Source organism: Dama dama, chromosome 3 (genome assembly GCF_033118175.1).
Source record: "Dama dama isolate Ldn47 chromosome 3, ASM3311817v1, whole genome shotgun sequence".
Classification (NCBI taxonomy): domain Eukaryota; kingdom Metazoa; phylum Chordata; class Mammalia; order Artiodactyla; family Cervidae; genus Dama; species Dama dama.
Genome location: NC_083683.1, coordinates 14573601 through 14592413, shown reverse-complemented (window position 1 = coordinate 14592413; position 18813 = coordinate 14573601).

Genomic DNA, 18813 nt, shown 5'->3' with positions numbered 1-18813 from the left:
TTTCAACACCACCCTATGCTCCTCCTATTTTTCAGACGTTTTCATGTTCTTCATATTTTTGACCCCTTTTGAAGCTCTTCATATTTTTCACAAGTTTTCAGGCTCTTCATGTTTTTGAACAGTGCTTCTTGCTCCTCCTATTTTTCAGAGAGTTTCATGCTCCTCATGTATTTCACACCTTTTGAAGCCTTTCATATTTTTCACACCTTTTCAGGCTCTTCATGTTTTTGCACACCACTTCATGGTTCTCCTATTTTTCAGCCCGTTACATGCTCCTCATGTATTTCACGCCTTTTGAAGCTCTTCATATTTTTCACACCTTTTCAGGCTCTTCATGTTTTTGATCAGCATTTCATGCTTCTCCTATTTTTCAGACCGTTTAATGCTCCTCATATTTTTGACACCTTTTAAAGCTCCTCATATTTTTCACACCTTTTCAGGCTCTTCAAGTTTTTCAACACCACTTCATGCTCATCTCATTTTTGACACCTTTTGAAGCTCTTCATATTTTTCACACCTTTTGAAGCTCTTCATATTTTTCACAACTTTTCAGGCTCTTCATTTTTTTCAACACCAATTCATGCTCCTCGTATTTTTCAAACCGTTTCATGCTCATCTCATTTTTGACACCTTTTGAAGCTTTTCATATTTTTCAAAACTTTTCAGGCTCTTCATGTTTTTGAACACCGCTTCATGCTCCTCATATTTTTGAGACCGTTTCATTCTCCTCATATTTTTGACACCTTTTGATGCTCTTCATATTTTTCACACCTTTTCAGGCTCTTCATGTTTTTCAAAACCACTTCAAGCTCCTCCTATTTTTCAGACCGTTTCATGCTCATCTCATTTTTGACACATTTGAAGCTCTTCATATTTTTCACACATTTTGAAGCTCTTCATATTTTTCACACGTTTTCAGGCTCTTCATGTTTTTCAACACCGCTTCATGCTCCTCCTATTTTTCAGACCGTTTCATGCTCCTCATATTTTCGACACTTTTTGAAGCTGTTCATATTTTTCACACCTTTTCAGGCTCTTCATGTTTTTCAACACCGTTTCATGCTCCTCATATTTTTGACACCTTTTGAATCTCTTCATATTTTTCACACCTTTTCAGGCTCTTCATGTTTTTCAACACCGCTTTATGCTCCTCCTATTTTTCAGACCGTTTCATACTCCTCATATTTTTGACACCTTTTGAAGGTCTTCATAAATTTCACACCTTTTCAGGCTCTTCTTTTTTTTCAACTCCACTTCATGCTCCTCTTATTTTTCAGACCGTTTCATGCTCATCTCATTTTTGACACATTTAAAGCTCTTCATATTTTTCACACCTTTTGAAGCTCTTCATATTTTTCACACCTTTTCAGGCTCTTCATGTTTTTCAACACCGCTTCATGCTCCTCCTATTATTCAGATCGTTTCATTCTCCTCATATTTTTGACACCTTTTGAAGGTCTTCATATATTTAACACCTTTTCAGCCTCTTCTATTTTTTAAACACCACTTCATGCTCCTCTTATTTTTCAGACCGTTTCATGCTCATATCATTTTTGACACATTTGAAGCTCTTCATATTTTTCACATCTTTTGAAGCTCTTCATATTTTTCACAACTTTTCAGGCTCTTCATGTTTTTCAACACCGCTTCATGCTCCTATTATTTTTCAGACCGTTTCATGCTCCTCATATTTTTGACACGTTTTGAAGCTCTTCATATTTTTCACACCTTTTCAGTCTCTTCATGTTTTTCAACACCGCTTCATACTCCTCGTATTTTTCGGACTGTTTCATGCTCATCTCATTTCTGACACCTTTTGAAGCTCTTCATATTTTTCACACCTTTGAAGCTTTTCATATTTTTCATATTTTTGAAGCTCTTCATATTTTCACACGTTTTCAGACTCTTCATGTTTTTCACCACCACTTCATGTTCCTCCTATTTTTCAGGCCGTTTCATGCTCATCTCATTTTTGTCACCTTTGAAACTCTTTAAATTTTTCACACTTTTTCAGGCTCTTTATGTTTTTCAACACCGTTTCATGCTTCTTCTGTTATTCAGACAGTTTCATGCTCCTCATATTTTTGACACCTTTTGAAGCTCTCATATTTTTCACACCTTTTCAGGCTCTTCATGTTTTTGAGCACCGCTTCATGCTCCTCTATTTTTCAGACCGTTTCCTGCTCCTCATATATTTGATACATTTTGAAGCACTTCATATTTTTCACACATTTTCAGGCTCTTCATGTTTTTGAACACCGCTTCATGCTCCTCCTATTTTTCAGACCATTTCATGCTCCTCCTATTTTTCACACCTTTTGAAGCTCTTCATATTTTTCACACCTTTTCAGGCTGTTCATGTTTTTGAACACCGCTTCATGCTCCTCCTATTTTTCAGATCGTTTCATGCTCCTCATATTTGACACCATTTGAAGCTCTTCATATTTTTCACACCTTTTCAGGCTCTTTATGTTTTTGAACACTTCTTCATGCTCCTCCTCATTTTCAAACCGTTTCATGCTTCTCATATTTTTGACACCTTTTGAAGCTCTTCATATTTTTCACACCTTTTCAGGCTCTTCATGTTTTTCAACACCAATTCATGCTCATCCTATTTTTGAGACCGTTTCATGCTCCTCATATTTCTGACACCTTTAGAAACTCTTCATATTTTTCACACCTTTTCAGGCTCTTCATGTTTTTTAACGCCTCCTCATGCTCCTCCTATTTTTCCGACCGTTTCATTCTCCTCATATTTTTTACACCTTTTCAAGATCTTCATATATTTCACACCTTTTCAGGCTCTTCATTTTTTTCAACACCACTTCATGGTCCTCCTATTTTTCAGAGCGTTTCATGCTCCTCATATTTTTGACACCTTTTGAAGCTCTTCATATTTTTCACACATTTCAAGCTCTTCGTGTTTTTGAACACCGCTTCATGCTCCTCCTATTTTTCAGACCGTTTCATGCTCCTCATCTTTTTGACACCTTTTGAAGCTCTCATATTTTTCACACCTTTTCAGGCTCTTCATGTTTTTGAGCACCACTTCATTCTCCTCCTATTTTTCAGACCGTTTCCTGCTCCTCATCTTTTTGACACCTTTTGAAGCTCTCATATTTTTCACACCTTTTCAGGCTCTTCATGTTTTTGAGCACCACTTCATTCTCCTCCTATTTTTCAGACCGTTTCCTGCTCCTCATATATTTGATACATTTTGAAGCACTTCATATTTTTCACACATTTTCAGGCTCTTCATGTTTTTGAACACCGCTTCATGCTCCTCCTATTTTTCAGACCATTTCATGCTCCTCCTATTTTTCACACCTTTTGAAGCTCTTCATATTTTTCACACCTTTTCAGGCTGTTCATGTTTTTGAACACCGCTTCATGCTCCTCCTATTTTTCAGATCGTTTCATGCTCCTCATATTTGACACCATTTGAAGCTCTTCATATTTTTCACACCTTTTCAGGCTCTTTATGTTTTTGAACACTTCTTCATGCTCCTCCTCATTTTCAAACCGTTTCATGCTTCTCATATTTTTGACACCTTTTGAAGCTCTTCATATTTTTCACACCTTTTCAGGCTCTTCATGTTTTTCAACACCAATTCATGCTCATCCTATTTTTGAGACCGTTTCATGCTCCTCATATTTCTGACACCTTTAGAAACTCTTCATATTTTTCACACCTTTTCAGGCTCTTCATGTTTTTTAACACCTCCTCATGCTCCTCCTATTTTTCCGACCGTTTCATTCTCCTCATATTTTTTACACCTTTTCAAGATCTTCATATATTTCACACCTTTTCAGGCTCTTCATTTTTTTCAACACCACTTCATGGTCCTCCTATTTTTCAGAGCGTTTCATGCTCCTCATATTATTGACACCTTTTGAAGCTCTTCATATTTTTCACACATTTCAAGCTCTTCGTGTTTTTGAACACCGCTTCATGCTCCTCCTATTTTTCAGACCGTTTCATGCTCCTCATCTTTTTGACACCTTTTGAAGCTCTCATATTTTTCACACCTTTTCAGGCTCTTCATGTTTTTGAGCACCACTTCATTCTCCTCCTATTTTTCAGACCGTTTCCTGCTCCTCATATATTTGATACGTTTTGAAGCAATTCATAGTTTTCATACCTTTTCAGGCTCTTCATGTTTTTGAACACCGCTTCAAGCTCCTCCTATTTTTCACACCGTTTCATGCTCCTCCTATTTTTCACACCTTTTGAAGCTTTTCATATATTTCACACCTCTTCAGGCTCTTCATGTTTTTGAATATCGTTTGATGCTCCTCCTATTTTTCAGACCGTTTCATGCTCCACATATTTTTGACACCTTTTGAAGCTCTTCATATATTTCACACCTTTTCAGACTCTTCATGATTTCCAACACTGTTTCATGCTCCTCATATTTTTCAGACCGTTTCATGCTCATCACATTTTTGTCACATTTTGAAGCTCTTCATATTTTTCACACCTTTTCAGGCTCTTCATGTTTTTAACAACCACTTCATGCTCCTCCTATTTTTCAGACCGTTTCAGGCATATCTCATTTTTGACACCTTTTAAATATCTTCATATTTTTCACACCTTTCAAGCTCTTCGTGTTTTTGAACACCGCTTCATGCTCCTCCTATTTTTCAGACCGTTTCATGCTCCTCATATTTTTGACACCTTTTGAAGCTCTCATATTTTTCACACCTTTTCAGCCTCTTCATGTTTTTGAACACCGCTTCAGGCTCCTCCTATTTCTCAGACCGTTTCATGCTCCTCATATTTTTGACACCTTTTGAAGCTCTTCATATATTTCACATCTTTTCAGACTCTTCATGATTTCCAACACCGCTTCATGCTCCTCATATTTCTCAGACCGTTTCATGCTCATCACATTTTTGTCACCTTTTGAAGCTCTTCATATTTTTCACATCTTTTGAAGCTCTTCGTATTTTCACATCTTTTAAAGCTCTTCATATTTTTCACACCTTTTCAGGCTCTTCATGTTTTTGAACACCGCTTCATGCTCCTCCTATTTTTTAGACCATTTAATGATCCTCATCTATTTCACACCTTTTGAAGCTCTTCATATTTTTCACACCTTTTCAGGCTCTTGATGTTTTTCAACACCGCTTCATTCTCCTCCTCTTTTCCAGAACGTTTCATGCTCCTCATATTTTTGACACCTTTTGAAGCTCTTCATATATTTCACACCTATTCAGGCTCTTCATGTTTTAGAACACCGCTTCATGCTCCTCCTATTTTTCAGACAGTTTAATGCTCCTCATGTATTTCACACCTTTTGAAGCTCTTCATATTTTTCACACCTTTTCAGGCTCTTCATGTTTTGAACACCGCTTCATGCTGCTTCTATTTTTGAGACCGTTTCATGCTCCTCATATTTTTGACACGTTTTGAAGCTCTTCATATTTTTCACACCTTTTCCGGCTCTTCATGTTTTTGAACACCGTTTCATGCTCCTCCTATTTTTCAGACCGTTTCATGCTCCTCATATATTTGACACCTTTTTAAGCTCTTCATATTTTTCACACCTTTTAAGGCTCTTCATGTTTTTGAACACCACTTCATGCTCCTCCTAATTTTCAGACCGTTTCATGCTCCTCATATTTTTCACACCTTTTGAAGCTCTTCATATTTTTCACACCTTTCATGCTCTTCATGTTTTTGAAAATAGCTTCATGCTCCTCCTATTTTTCAGACCGTTTCATGCTCCTCATATTTTTGACACCTTTTGTAGCTCTTCACATTTTTCACACGTTTTCAGGCTTTTCATGTTTTTCAACACCGCTTCATGCTCCTAATATTTTTCAGACCGTTTCGTGCACCTCATATATTTCACACCTTTTGAAACTCTTCATATTTTTCACACCTTTTCAGGCTCTTCATGTTTGTGAACACCGCTTCATGCTGCTCCTATTTTTCAGACCGTTTCATGCTCCTCATGTTTTTGACACCTCTTGAAGTTCTTAATATTATTCACACCTTTTCAGGCTCTTCATGTTTTTCAACACCGCTTCATGCTCCTAATATTTTTCAGAACTTTTCTTGCACCTCATATATTTCACACCTTTTGAAACTTTTCATATTTTTCACACCTTTTCAGGCTCTTCTTGTTTTTCAACACCGCTTCATGCTCCTAATATTTTTCAGACCGTTTCTTGCACCTCATATATTTCACACCTTTTGAAACTCTTCATATTTTTCACACCTTTTCAGGCTCTTCTTGTTTTTCAACACTGCTTCATGCTCCTCCTCTTTTTCAGACCGTTTCATGCTCCTCATATTTTTGACAATTTTGAGGCTTTTCATATTTTTCACATCTATTCAGGCTCTTCATGTTTTTGAACACCGTTTCATAATCCTCCTATATTTCAGACGGTTTCATGCTCCTCTTATTTTTGACACCTTTTGAAGCTCTTCATATTTTTCACATCTTTTGAAGCTTTTCATATTTTTCACACCTTTTCAGAATCTTCATGATTTTCAACACCGCTTCATGCTCCTCCTATTTTTCAGACCTTTTCATGCTCATCTCTTTTTGACACCTTTTTAAGCTCTTCATATATTTCACACCTTTTCAGGCTTTTCATGTTTTTGAACACCGCTTCATGTTCCTCCTATTTTTCAGCCCGTTTCATGCTCCTCATATTTTTGACACCTTTTGAAGCTCTTCGTATATTTCACACCTTTTCAGGCTCTTCATATTTTTGAACACCACTTCATGCTCCTCCTATTTTTCAGATTGTTTCATGCTCCTCATATTTTAGACACCTTTTGAAGCTCTTCATATTTCTCACACCTTTTCAGACTCTTGATGATTTTCAACATCGCTTCATTCCCCTCCTGTTTTTCAGACCGTTTCATGCTCATCTCTTTTTGACACCTTTTGAAGCTCTTCATATTTTTCACACCTTTTCTGGCTCTTCATGTTTTTGAACACCGCTTCATGCTCCTGCTATTTTTCAGACCGTTTCATGCTCCTCATATTTTTGACACCTTTTGAAGCTTTTCATATTTTTCACACCTCTTCAGGCTCTTCATTTTTTTTCAACACCACTTCATGCTCCTCCTATTTTTCAGACCGTTTCAGGCTCATCTAATATTTGACACCATTTGAAGCTCTTCATATTTTTCACACCTTTTGAAGCTCTTCATCTTTTTCACACGTTTTCAGGCTCTTCATGTTTTTCAACACCGATTCATTCTCCTCCTATTTTTCAGACCGTTTCATGCTCATCTCATTTTGACACCTTTTGAAGCTCTTCATATTTTTCACACATTTTGAAGCTCTTCATATTTTTCACACGTTTTCAGGCTCTTCATATTTTTCAACACCACTCATTGCTACTCCTATTTTTCAGACCGTTTCATGCTCATCCCATTTTTGACAACTTTTGAAGCTCTTCATATTTTTCACACGTTTTTAGGCTCTTCATGTTTTACAACACCGCTTCATGCTCCTCCTATGTTTCAGACCGTTTAATCCTCCTCATGTATTTCACAACTTTCGAATCACTTCATATTTTTCACACCTTTTCAGGCTCTTCATGTTTTTGAACACCATTTCATGCTCCTCCTATGTTGCAGCCCGTTTCATTCTCCTCATATTTTTGACACGTTTTGAAGCTCTTCATATTTTTCACACCTTTTGAAGCTCTTCATATTTCTCACAGCTTTTCAGGCTCTTCATGTTTTTCAACACCACTCCATGCTCCTCCTATTTTTCACACCGTTTCATTCTCCTCATATTTTTCACACCTTTTGAAGCTCTTCATATATTTCACACCTTTACAGGCTCTTCATTTTTTTCAACACCACTTCATGCTCCTCCTCTTTTTCAGACCGTTTCATTGTCATCTCATTTTGACACCTTTTGAAGCTCTTCATATTTTTCACACCTTTTGAAGCTCTTCATATTTTTCACAAGTTTTCAGGCTCTTCATGTTTTACAACACCGCTTCATGCTCCTCCTATTTTTCAGACCGTTTAATGCTCCTCATGGATTTCACACCGTTTGAAGTTCCTCATATTTTCCACACCTTTTCAGGCTCTTCATGTTTTGTAACACCGTTTCATAATCCTCCTATTTTTCAGACCGTTTCATGCTCCTCATATTTGACACCTTTTGAAGCTCTTCATATTTTTCACACCTTCTCAGGCTCTTCATGTTTTTCAACACTGCTTCATGCTCCTCCTATTTTTCAGACCGCTTCATTCTCCTCATATTTTGACACCTTTTGAAGCTCTTCATATATTTCACACCTTTACAGGCTCTTCTATTTTTTCATCACCACTTCATGCTCCTCCTATTTTTCAGACCATTTCATGCTCATCTCATTTTTGACACCTTTTGAAGCTTTTCATATTTTTCACAACTTTGAAGCTCTTCATATTTTTCACACGTTTTCAGGCTCTTCATGTTTTTCAACACCGCTTCATGCGGCTTCTATTTTTCAGACCGTTTCATGCTCCTCATATTTTTGACACGTTTTGAAGCTCTTCATATTTTTCACACCTTTTCAGGCTCTTCATGTTTTTGAACACCGCTTCATGCTCCTCCTATTTTTTAGACAGTTTCATGCTCCTCATGTTTTTCACACCTTTTGAAGCTCTTCATTTTATTCGCAAATTTTCAGGCTCTTCATGTATTTGAACACCGTTTCATGCTCCTCCTATTTTTCAGACTGTTTCATGCTCTTCATATATTTCACACATTTTGAAGCTCTTCATATTTTTCACATTTCTGAAGCTCTTCATATTTTTCACACCTTTTCTGGCTCTTCATGTTTTTGAACACAGCTTCATGCTCCTCCTATTTTTCAGACCGTTTCAGGCTCGTCATATTTTTCACACCTTTTAAAGCTTTTCATATTTTTCACACCTTTTCAGGCTCTTCATGTTTTCAGCACCAGTTCATGCTCCTCCTATTTTTCAGACCGTTTCATGCTCATCTCATTTTTTATACCTTTTGAAGCTCTTCATATTTTACACACCTTTTCAGGCTCTTCATGTTTTTCAACACAGCTTCATGCTCCTCCGATTTTTCAGACCGTTTCATTCTCCTCAAGTTTTTGACACCTGTTGAAGCTCTTCACATTTTTCACACCATTTCAGGCTCTTCACGATTTTCAACACCGCTTCATGATCCTCCTATTTTTCAGACCTTTCATGTTCTTCTTATTTTTCAGACCGTTTCATGCTCCTCCCATTTTTCAGACCGTTTCATTCTCCTCATATATTTGACACATTTTGAAGCTCCTCCTATTTTTCCACACCTTTTCCGGCTCTTCATGTTTCTCCACGCCGTTTAATGCTCCTCCTATTTTTCAGACCCTGTCATGCTCATCTAATTTTTGACACCTTTTGAAGCTCTTCATATTTTTCACACCTTTTCAGGCTCTTCATATTTTTCGCACCTTTTCAGTCTCTTCATGTTGTTGAACACAGCTTCATGCTCTTCCTATTTTTCAGACCGTTTAATGCTCCTCATAATTTTGACACCTTTTGAAGCTCTTCATATTTTTCACACCTTTTCAGGCTCTTCATATTTTTCACACATTTTCAGGCTCTTCATGTTTTTCAACACCGCTTCTTGCTGCTCCTATTTTTCAGACCGTTTCATGCTCCTCATATTTTGACACGTTTTGACGCTCTTCATATTTTTCACACCTTTTTAGGCTCTTCATGTTTTTGAACACCGTTTCATGCTCCGCCTATTTTTCAGACCGTTTCATTCTCCTCATATTTTTGACACCTTTTGAAGCTCTTCATATTTTTCACACCTTTTGACGCTCTTCATATTTTTCACACCTTTTCAGGCTCTTCATGTTTTTCAACACCGCTTCATGCTCCTGCTATTTTTCAGACCGTTTCATACTCCTCATATTTTTGACATTTTTTAAGGCTCTTCATATTTTTCACACCTTTTCAGGCTCTTCATGTTTTTGAACACGGTTTCATGATCCTCCTATTTTTCAGAATGTTTCATGCTCCTCATATTTTTGACACCTTTTAAACCTCTTCATATTTTTCACACCTTTTCAGGCTCTTCATGTTTTTCAACACCGGTTCATGCTCCTCCTCTTTTTCAGAAAGTTTCATGCTCCTCATATTTTTGAAACCTTTTGAAGCTCTTCATATTTTTCTCGCATTTTCAGGCTCTTCCTGTTTTTCAACACCATTTCATGCTCCTCTTATTTTTCAGACCGTTTCATGTTGCTCCTATTTTTCACACATCTTGGAGCTCTTTATATTTGTCACACCTTTTCAGGCTCTTCATATTTTTGAACACTGCTTCATGCTCCTCCTATTTTTCAGACTGTTTCATGCTCCTCATATTTTTGACACCTTTTGAAGCTCTTCATATTTTTCACACATTTTCTGGCTCTTCATGTTTTTGAACACCACTTCTTGCTGCTCCTATTTTTCAGACCGTTTCATGCTCCTCATATTTTGACACGTTTTGACGCTCTTCATATTTTTCACACCTTTTTAGGCTCTTCATGTTTTTGAACACCGTTTCATGCTCCGCCTATTTTTCAGACCGTTTCATTCTCCTCATATTTTTGACACCTTTTGAAGCTCTTCATATTTTTCACACCTTTTGACGCTCTTCATATTTTTCACACCTTTTCAGGCTCTTCATGTTTTTCAACACCGCTTCATGCTCCTGCTATTTTTCAGACCGTTTCATACTCCTCATATTTTTGACATTTTTTAAGGCTCTTCATATTTTTCACACCTTTTCAGGCTCTTCATGTTTTTGAACACGGTTTCATGATCCTCCTATTTTTCAGAATGTTTCATGCTCCTCATATTTTTGACACCTTTTAAACCTCTTCATATTTTTCACACCTTTTCAGGCTCTTCATGTTTTTCAACACCGGTTCATGCTCCTCCTCTTTTTCAGAAAGTTTCATGCTCCTCATATTTTTGAAACCTTTTGAAGCTCTTCATATTTTTCTCGCATTTTCAGGCTCTTCCTGTTTTTCAACACCATTTCATGCTCCTCTTATTTTTCAGACCGTTTCATGTTGCTCCTATTTTTCACACATCTTGGAGCTCTTTATATTTGTCACACCTTTTCAGGCTCTTCATATTTTTGAACACTGCTTCATGCTCCTCCTATTTTTCAGACTGTTTCATGCTCCTCGTATTTTTGACACCTTTTGAAGCTCTTCATATTTTTCACACATTTTCTGGCTCTTCATGTTTTTGAACACCACTTCATGCTCCTTCTATTTTTCAGAGAATTTCATTCTCCTCATGTATTTCACACCTTTTGAAGCTCTTCATATTTTTCACACCTTTTCAGGCTTTTCAAGTTTTTCCACACCACTTCATGCTTCTCCTTTTTTTCAGCCCGTTTCATGCTCCCCATGTATTTCACACCTTTTGAAGCTCTTCATATTTTTCAGAACTTTTCAGGCTCTTCATATTTTTGATCACCGCTTCATACTCCTCCTATTTTTCAGACCGTATCATACTCCTCATATTTTTGACACCCTTTGAAGCTCTTCATATTTTTCACCCTTTTCAGGCTCTTCATGTTTTTGAACACCGCTTCATGCTCCTCCTATTTTTTCAGACCGTTACATGCTCCTCATATATTTGACACCTTTTGAAGATCTTAATATTTTTCACACCTTTTCAGGCTCTTCATGTTTTTGAAAACCTTTTCACACTCTTAATGTTTTTCAACACCGCTTCATGCTCCTCCTATTTTTCAGATCATTTCATGCTCCTCATATATTTGACACCTTTTGAAGCTCTTCAAATTGTTCACAGCTTTTCAGGCTCTTCATGTTTTTCAACACAGCTTCATGCTCCTCCTATTTTTCACACCGTTTCATGCTCCTCTCATTTTTGACACCTTTTGAAGCTCTTCATATTTTTCACACCTTTTGAAGCTCTTCATATTATTCACAACTTTTAAGGCTCTTCATGTTTTTCAACACCACTTCATGCTCCTCGTATTTTTCAGGCCGTTTCATGCTCCTCATATTTTTGACACCTTTTGAAGCTCATCATATATTTCACACCTTTTCAGGCTCTTCATGCTTTTCAACACGGCATCATGCTCTTTCTATTTTTCAGATAGATTCATGCACCTCAATTTTTGACAAGTTTTGAAGCTCTTCATATTTTTCACAACTTTTCAGGCTCTTCATGTTTTGAACACCGTTTCATGCTCCTCCTATTTTTCAGAAAGTTACATGCTCCTCATATATTTGAGACCTTTTAAAGATCTTCATATTTTTCACACTTTTTCAGGCTCTTCATGTTTTTCAACACTACTTCATGCTCCTCCTATTTTTCAGACCGTTTCATGCTCCTCATATTTTTGACACCTTTTGAAGCTCTTCATATATTTCACACCTTTTCAGGCACTTCTTGTTTTTAAACACTGCTTCATGCTCCTCCTTTTTTTTGACACATTTTGAAGCTCTTCATATTTTTCACACCTATTCACGCTCTTAATGTATTTGAACACTGTTTTATTATCCTCCTTTTTTTTGACACATTTTGAAGCTCTTCATAATTTTCACACCTTTTCAGGCTCTTCATATTTTTCAACACCACTTCATGCTCCTCCTATTTTTCAGATCGTTTCATGCTCCTCATGTATTTGACACCTTTTGTAACTCTTCATTTTTTTCACACCTTTTCAGGCTCTTCATGTTTCTCAACATCACTTAATGCTTCTTCTATTTTTCACACCGTTTCATGCTCCTCATATTTTTGACACCGTTTCAAGCTCTTCATATATTTCACACCTTTTCAGGCTCTTAATGTTTTCAACACCGCTTCATGCTCATCCTATTTTTCGGACTGCTTCATGCTCCTCATAATTTTGACATCTTTGGAGCACTTCATATTTTTCACACGTTTTCAGCCTCTTCATGTTTTTCAACACTGCATCATGCTCTTCCTATTTTTCAGATCGTTTCATGCTCCTCAATGTTTGACATGTTTTGAAGCTCTTTATATTTTTCACACCTTTTCAGGCTCTTCATGTTTTGAACAACGTTTCATGCTCCTCCTATTTTTCAGAAAATTTCATGCTCCTCATATATTTGAGACCTTTTAAAGCTCTTCATATTTTTCACAGCTTTTCAGGCTCTTCATCTTTTTGCACACCGCTTCATGCTCCTCCTAATTTTCACACCGTTTCATGCTGCTCTCATTATTGACACATTTTGAAGCTATCCATATTTTTCACACCTTTGGAAGCTCTTCATAATTTTCACACATTTTCAGGCTTTTCATGTTTTCAACACCGCTTCTTACTCCTCCTATTTTTCAAACAGCTTCATGTTCCTCATATTTTTCACACCTTTTAATGCTCTTCATATTTTTCACACCTTTTCAGGCTCTTCATGTTTTTCAACACTGCTTCATGCTCCTCCTATTTTTCAGACCGTTTCATGCTCCTCATATTTTTGACACGTTTTGAGGCTTGTCCTATTTTTCACACCTTTAAAGGCTCTTCATGTTTTTGAACACTGCTTCATCCTCCTCCTCTTTTTAAGACCGTTTCATGCTTCTCATATTTTTGACACCTTTTGAAGCTCTTCATATTTTTCACACCTTTTCAGGCTCTTTATGTTTTTGAACACCGCTTCATGCTCCTCCTATTTTTCAGACCGTTTCATGCTTCTCATATTTTTGACACCTTTTGCAGCTCTTCATATTTTTCACACTTTTTCAGGGTCTTCATGTTTTTCTACACGACTTCATGCTCCTCCTATTTTTCAGACCGTTTCATTCTCCTCATATGTTTGACAAATTTTTCAGGCTCTTCATGTTTCTCAACACCACTTCATGCTCCTCCTATTTTTCAGACCGTTTCATGCTGCTCATATTTTTGGCACTTTTTGAAGCTCTTCATATTTTTCACAACTTTTCAGGCTCTTCATGTTTTTGAACACCGCTTCATGCTCCTCCGATTTTTCAGACCGTTTCATGCTCCTCATATTTTTAACACCTTTTGAAGCTCTTCATATTTTTCACACCTTTTCAGGCTTTTCATGTATTTGAACACGCTTCATGCTTCTCCTTGTTTGCAGACCGTTTTTTGCTCCTCATATTTTTGACACCTTTTGAAGCTCTTCATATTTTTCACACGTTTTCAGTCTCTTCATGTTTTGGAACACCGCTTCATGCTCCTCCTGTTTTTCATACTGTTTCATGCTCCTCACATTTTTGACACCTTCACACCTTTTCAGGGTCTTTATTTTTTTCAACACCTTTTCATGATCCTCCTTTTTTTCAGACCGTTTCATGCTCATCTAATTTTTGACACCTTTTGAAGCTCTTAATATTTTTCACACCTTTTGAAGCTCTTCATATTCTTCACACGTTTTCAGGCTCTTCATGTTTTTCAACACCGCTTCATGCTGCTTCTATTTTTCAGACCGTTTCATGCTCCTCATATATTTGACACCTTTTTAATCTCTTCATATTTTTCACACCTTTTCAGGCTCTTCATGTTTTTGAACACCGCTTCATGCTCCTCCTATTTTTCACACCGTTTCATGCTCCTCATATATTTGACACCTTTTTAAGCTCTTCATATTTTTCACACCTTTTCCTGCCCTTCATCTTTTTCAAAACCGTTTCATGCTCATCCTGTTTTTCAGAGTGTTTCATGCTCCTCATATGTTTGACACCTTAAGAAGCTCTTCATATTTTTCACACCTTTTCAGGCTCTTCATGTTTGTCAAGACCGTTTCATGCTCATATTATTTTTCAGAACGTTTCATGCTCCTCATGTTTTTGACACCTTTTGAAGCTCTTCGTATTTTTCACACCTTTTCAGGCTCTTCTTATTTTTCAACACCACTTCATGATCTTCCTATTTTTCAGACCGTTTCATGCTCCTCATATTTTTGACACCTTTTGAAGCTCTTCATATTTTTCACACCTTTTCATGCTTTTCATCTTTCTCAAAACCGTTTCATGGTCCTCCTATTTTTCAGACAGTTTCATGCTCCTCATATGTTTGACACCTTTTGAATCTCTTCATATCTTTCACACCTTTTCAGGCTCTTCATGTTTGTCAACACCGTTTCATGCTCCTATTATTTTTCAGACCCTTTCATGCTCCTCATATTTTTGACACCTTTTGAAACTCTTCCTGTTTTTCACACCTTTTCAGGCTCTTCTACTTATTCAACACCGCTTCATGTTCCTCCTATTTTTCAGACCATTTCATCCTCCTCATATATTTGACACCTTTTGAAGCTCCTCATATTTTTCACATCTTTTCAGGGTCTTCATTTTTTTGAACACCACTTCATGCTCCTCCTTTTTTTCTGACCGTTTCATGCTCATCTCATTTTTGACACCTTTTGAAGTTTTTCATATTTTTCAAAACTTTTCAGGCTCTTCATGTTTTTGAACACTGCTTGATGCTCCTCCTATTTTTGAGACCGTTTCATGCTCCTCATATTTTTGACACATTTTGAAGCTCTTCATATATTTCACACCTTTTGAAGCTCTTCATATTTTTCACACCTTTTAAAGCTCTTCATATTTTTCACACGTTTTCAGGCTCTTCATGTTTTTCAACACCACCCTATGCTCCTCCTATTTTTCAGACGTTTTCATGTTCTTCATATTTTTGACCCCTTTTGAAGCTCTTCATATTTTTCACAAGTTTTCAGGCTCTTCATGTTTTTGAACAGTGCTTCTTGCTCCTCCTATTTTTCAGAGAGTTTCATGCTCCTCATGTATTTCACACCTTTTGAAGCCTTTCATATTTTTCACACCTTTTCAGGCTCTTCATGTTTTTGCACACCACTTCATGGTTCTCCTATTTTTCAGCCCGTTACATGCTCCTCATGTATTTCACGCCTTTTGAAGCTCTTCATATTTTTCACACCTTTTCAGGCTCTTCATGTTTTTGATCAGCATTTCATGCTTCTCCTATTTTTCAGACCGTTTAATGCTCCTCATATTTTTGACACCTTTTAAAGCTCCTCATATTTTTCACACCTTTTCAGGCTCTTCAAGTTTTTCAACACCACTTCATGCTCATCTCATTTTTGACACCTTTTGAAGCTCTTCATATTTTTCACACCTTTTGAAGCTCTTCATATTTTTCACAACTTTTCAGGCTCTTCATTTTTTTCAACACCAATTCATGCTCCTCGTATTTTTCAAACCGTTTCATGCTCATCTCATTTTTGACACCTTTTGAAGCTTTTCATATTTTTCAAAACTTTTCAGGCTCTTCATGTTTTTGAACACCGCTTCATGCTCCTCATATTTTTGAGACCGTTTCATTCTCCTCATATTTTTGACACCTTTTGATGCTCTTCATATTTTTCACACCTTTTCAGGCTCTTCATGTTTTTCAAAACCACTTCAAGCTCCTCCTATTTTTCAGACCGTTTCATGCTCATCTCATTTTTGACACATTTGAAGCTCTTCATATTTTTCACACATTTTGAAGCTCTTCATATTTTTCACACGTTTTCAGGCTCTTCATGTTTTTCAACACCGCTTCATGCTCCTCCTATTTTTCAGACCGTTTCATGCTCCTCATATTTTCGACACTTTTTGAAGCTGTTCATATTTTTCACACCTTTTCAGGCTCTTCATGTTTTTCAACACCGTTTCATGCTCCTCATATTTTTGACACCTTTTGAATCTCTTCATATTTTTCACACCTTTTCAGGCTCTTCATGTTTTTCAACACCGCTTTATGCTCCTCCTATTTTTCAGACCGTTTCATACTCCTCATATTTTTGACACCTTTTGAAGGTCTTCATAAATTTCACACCTTTTCAGGCTCTTCTTTTTTTTCAACTCCACTTCATGCTCCTCTTATTTTTCAGACCGTTTCATGCTCATCTCATTTTTGACACATTTAAAGCTCTTCATATTTTTCACACCTTTTGAAGCTCTTCATATTTTTCACACCTTTTCAGGCTCTTCATGTTTTTCAACACCGCTTCATGCTCCTCCTATTATTCAGATCGTTTCATTCTCCTCATATTTTTGACACCTTTTGAAGGTCTTCATATATTTAACACCTTTTCAGCCTCTTCTATTTTTTAAACACCACTTCATGCTCCTCTTATTTTTCAGACCGTTTCATGCTCATATCATTTTTGACACATTTGAAGCTCTTCATATTTTTCACATCTTTTGAAGCTCTTCATATTTTTCACAACTTTTCAGGCTCTTCATGTTTTTCAACACCGCTTCATGCTCCTATTATTTTTCAGACCGTTTCATGCTCCTCATATTTTTGACACGTTTTGAAGCTCTTCATATTTTTCACACCTTTTCAGTCTCTTCATGTTTTTCAACACCGCTTCATACTCCTCGTATTTTTCGGACTGTTTCATGCTCATCTCATTTCTGACACCTTTTGAAGCTCTTCATATTTTTCACACCTTTGAAGCTTTTCATATTTTTCATATTTTTGAAGCTCTTCATATTTTCACACGTTTTCAGACTCTTCATGTTTTTCACCACCACTTCATGTTCCTCCTATTTTTCAGGCCGTTTCATGCTCATCTCATTTTTGTCAACTTTGAAACTCTTTAAATTTTTCACACTTTTTCAGGCTCTTTATGTTTTTCAACACCGTTTCATGCTTCTTCTGTTATTCAGACAGTTTCATGCTCCTCATATTTTTGACACCTTTTGAAGCTCTCATATTTTTCACACCTTTTCAGGCTCTTCATGTTTTTGAGCACCGCTTCATGCTCCTCTATTTTTCAGACCGTTTCCTGCTCCTCATATATTTGATACATTTTGAAGCACTTCATATTTTTCACACATTTTCAGGCTCTTCATGTTTTTGAACACCGCTTCATGCTCCTCCTATTTTTCAGACCATTTCATGCTCCTCCTATTTTTCACACCTTTTGAAGCTCTTCATATTTTTCACACCTTTTCAGGCTGTTCATGTTTTTGAACACCGCTTCATGCTCCTCCTATTTTTCAGATCGTTTCATGCTCCTCATATTTGACACCATTTGAAGCTCTTCATATTTTTCACACCTTTTCAGGCTCTTTATGTTTTTGAACACTTCTTCATGCTCCTCCTCATTTTCAAACCGTTTCATGCTTCTCATATTTTTGACACCTTTTGAAGCTCTTCATATTTTTCACACCTTTTCAGGCTCTTCATGTTTTTCAACACCAATTCATGCTCATCCTATTTTTGAGACCGTTTCATGCTCCTCATATTTCTGACACCTTTAGAAACTCTTCATATTTTTCACACCTTTTCAGGCTCTTCATGTTTTTTAACACCTCCTCATGCTCCTCCTATTTTTCCGACCGTTTCATTCTCCTCATATTTTTTACACCTTTTCAAGATCTTCATATATTTCACACCTTTTCAGGCTCTTCATTTTTTTCAACACCACTTCATGGTCCTCCTATTTTTCAGAGCGTTTCATGCTCCTCATATTTTTGACACCTTTTGAAGCTCTTCATATTTTTCACACATTTCAAGCTCTTCGTGTTTTTGAACACCGCTTCATGCTCCTCCTATTTTTCAGACCGTTTCATGCTCCTCATCTTTTTGACACCTTTTGAAGCTCTCATATTTTTCACACCTTTTCAGGCTCTTCATGTTTTTGAGCACCACTTCATTCTCCTCCTATTTTTCAGACCGTTTCCTGCTCCTCATCTTTTTGACACCTTTTGAAGCTCTCATATTTTTCACACCTTTTCAGGCTCTTCATGTTTTTGAGCACCACTTCATTCTCCTCCTATTTTTCAGACCGTTTCCTGCTCCTCATATATTTGATACATTTTGAAGCACT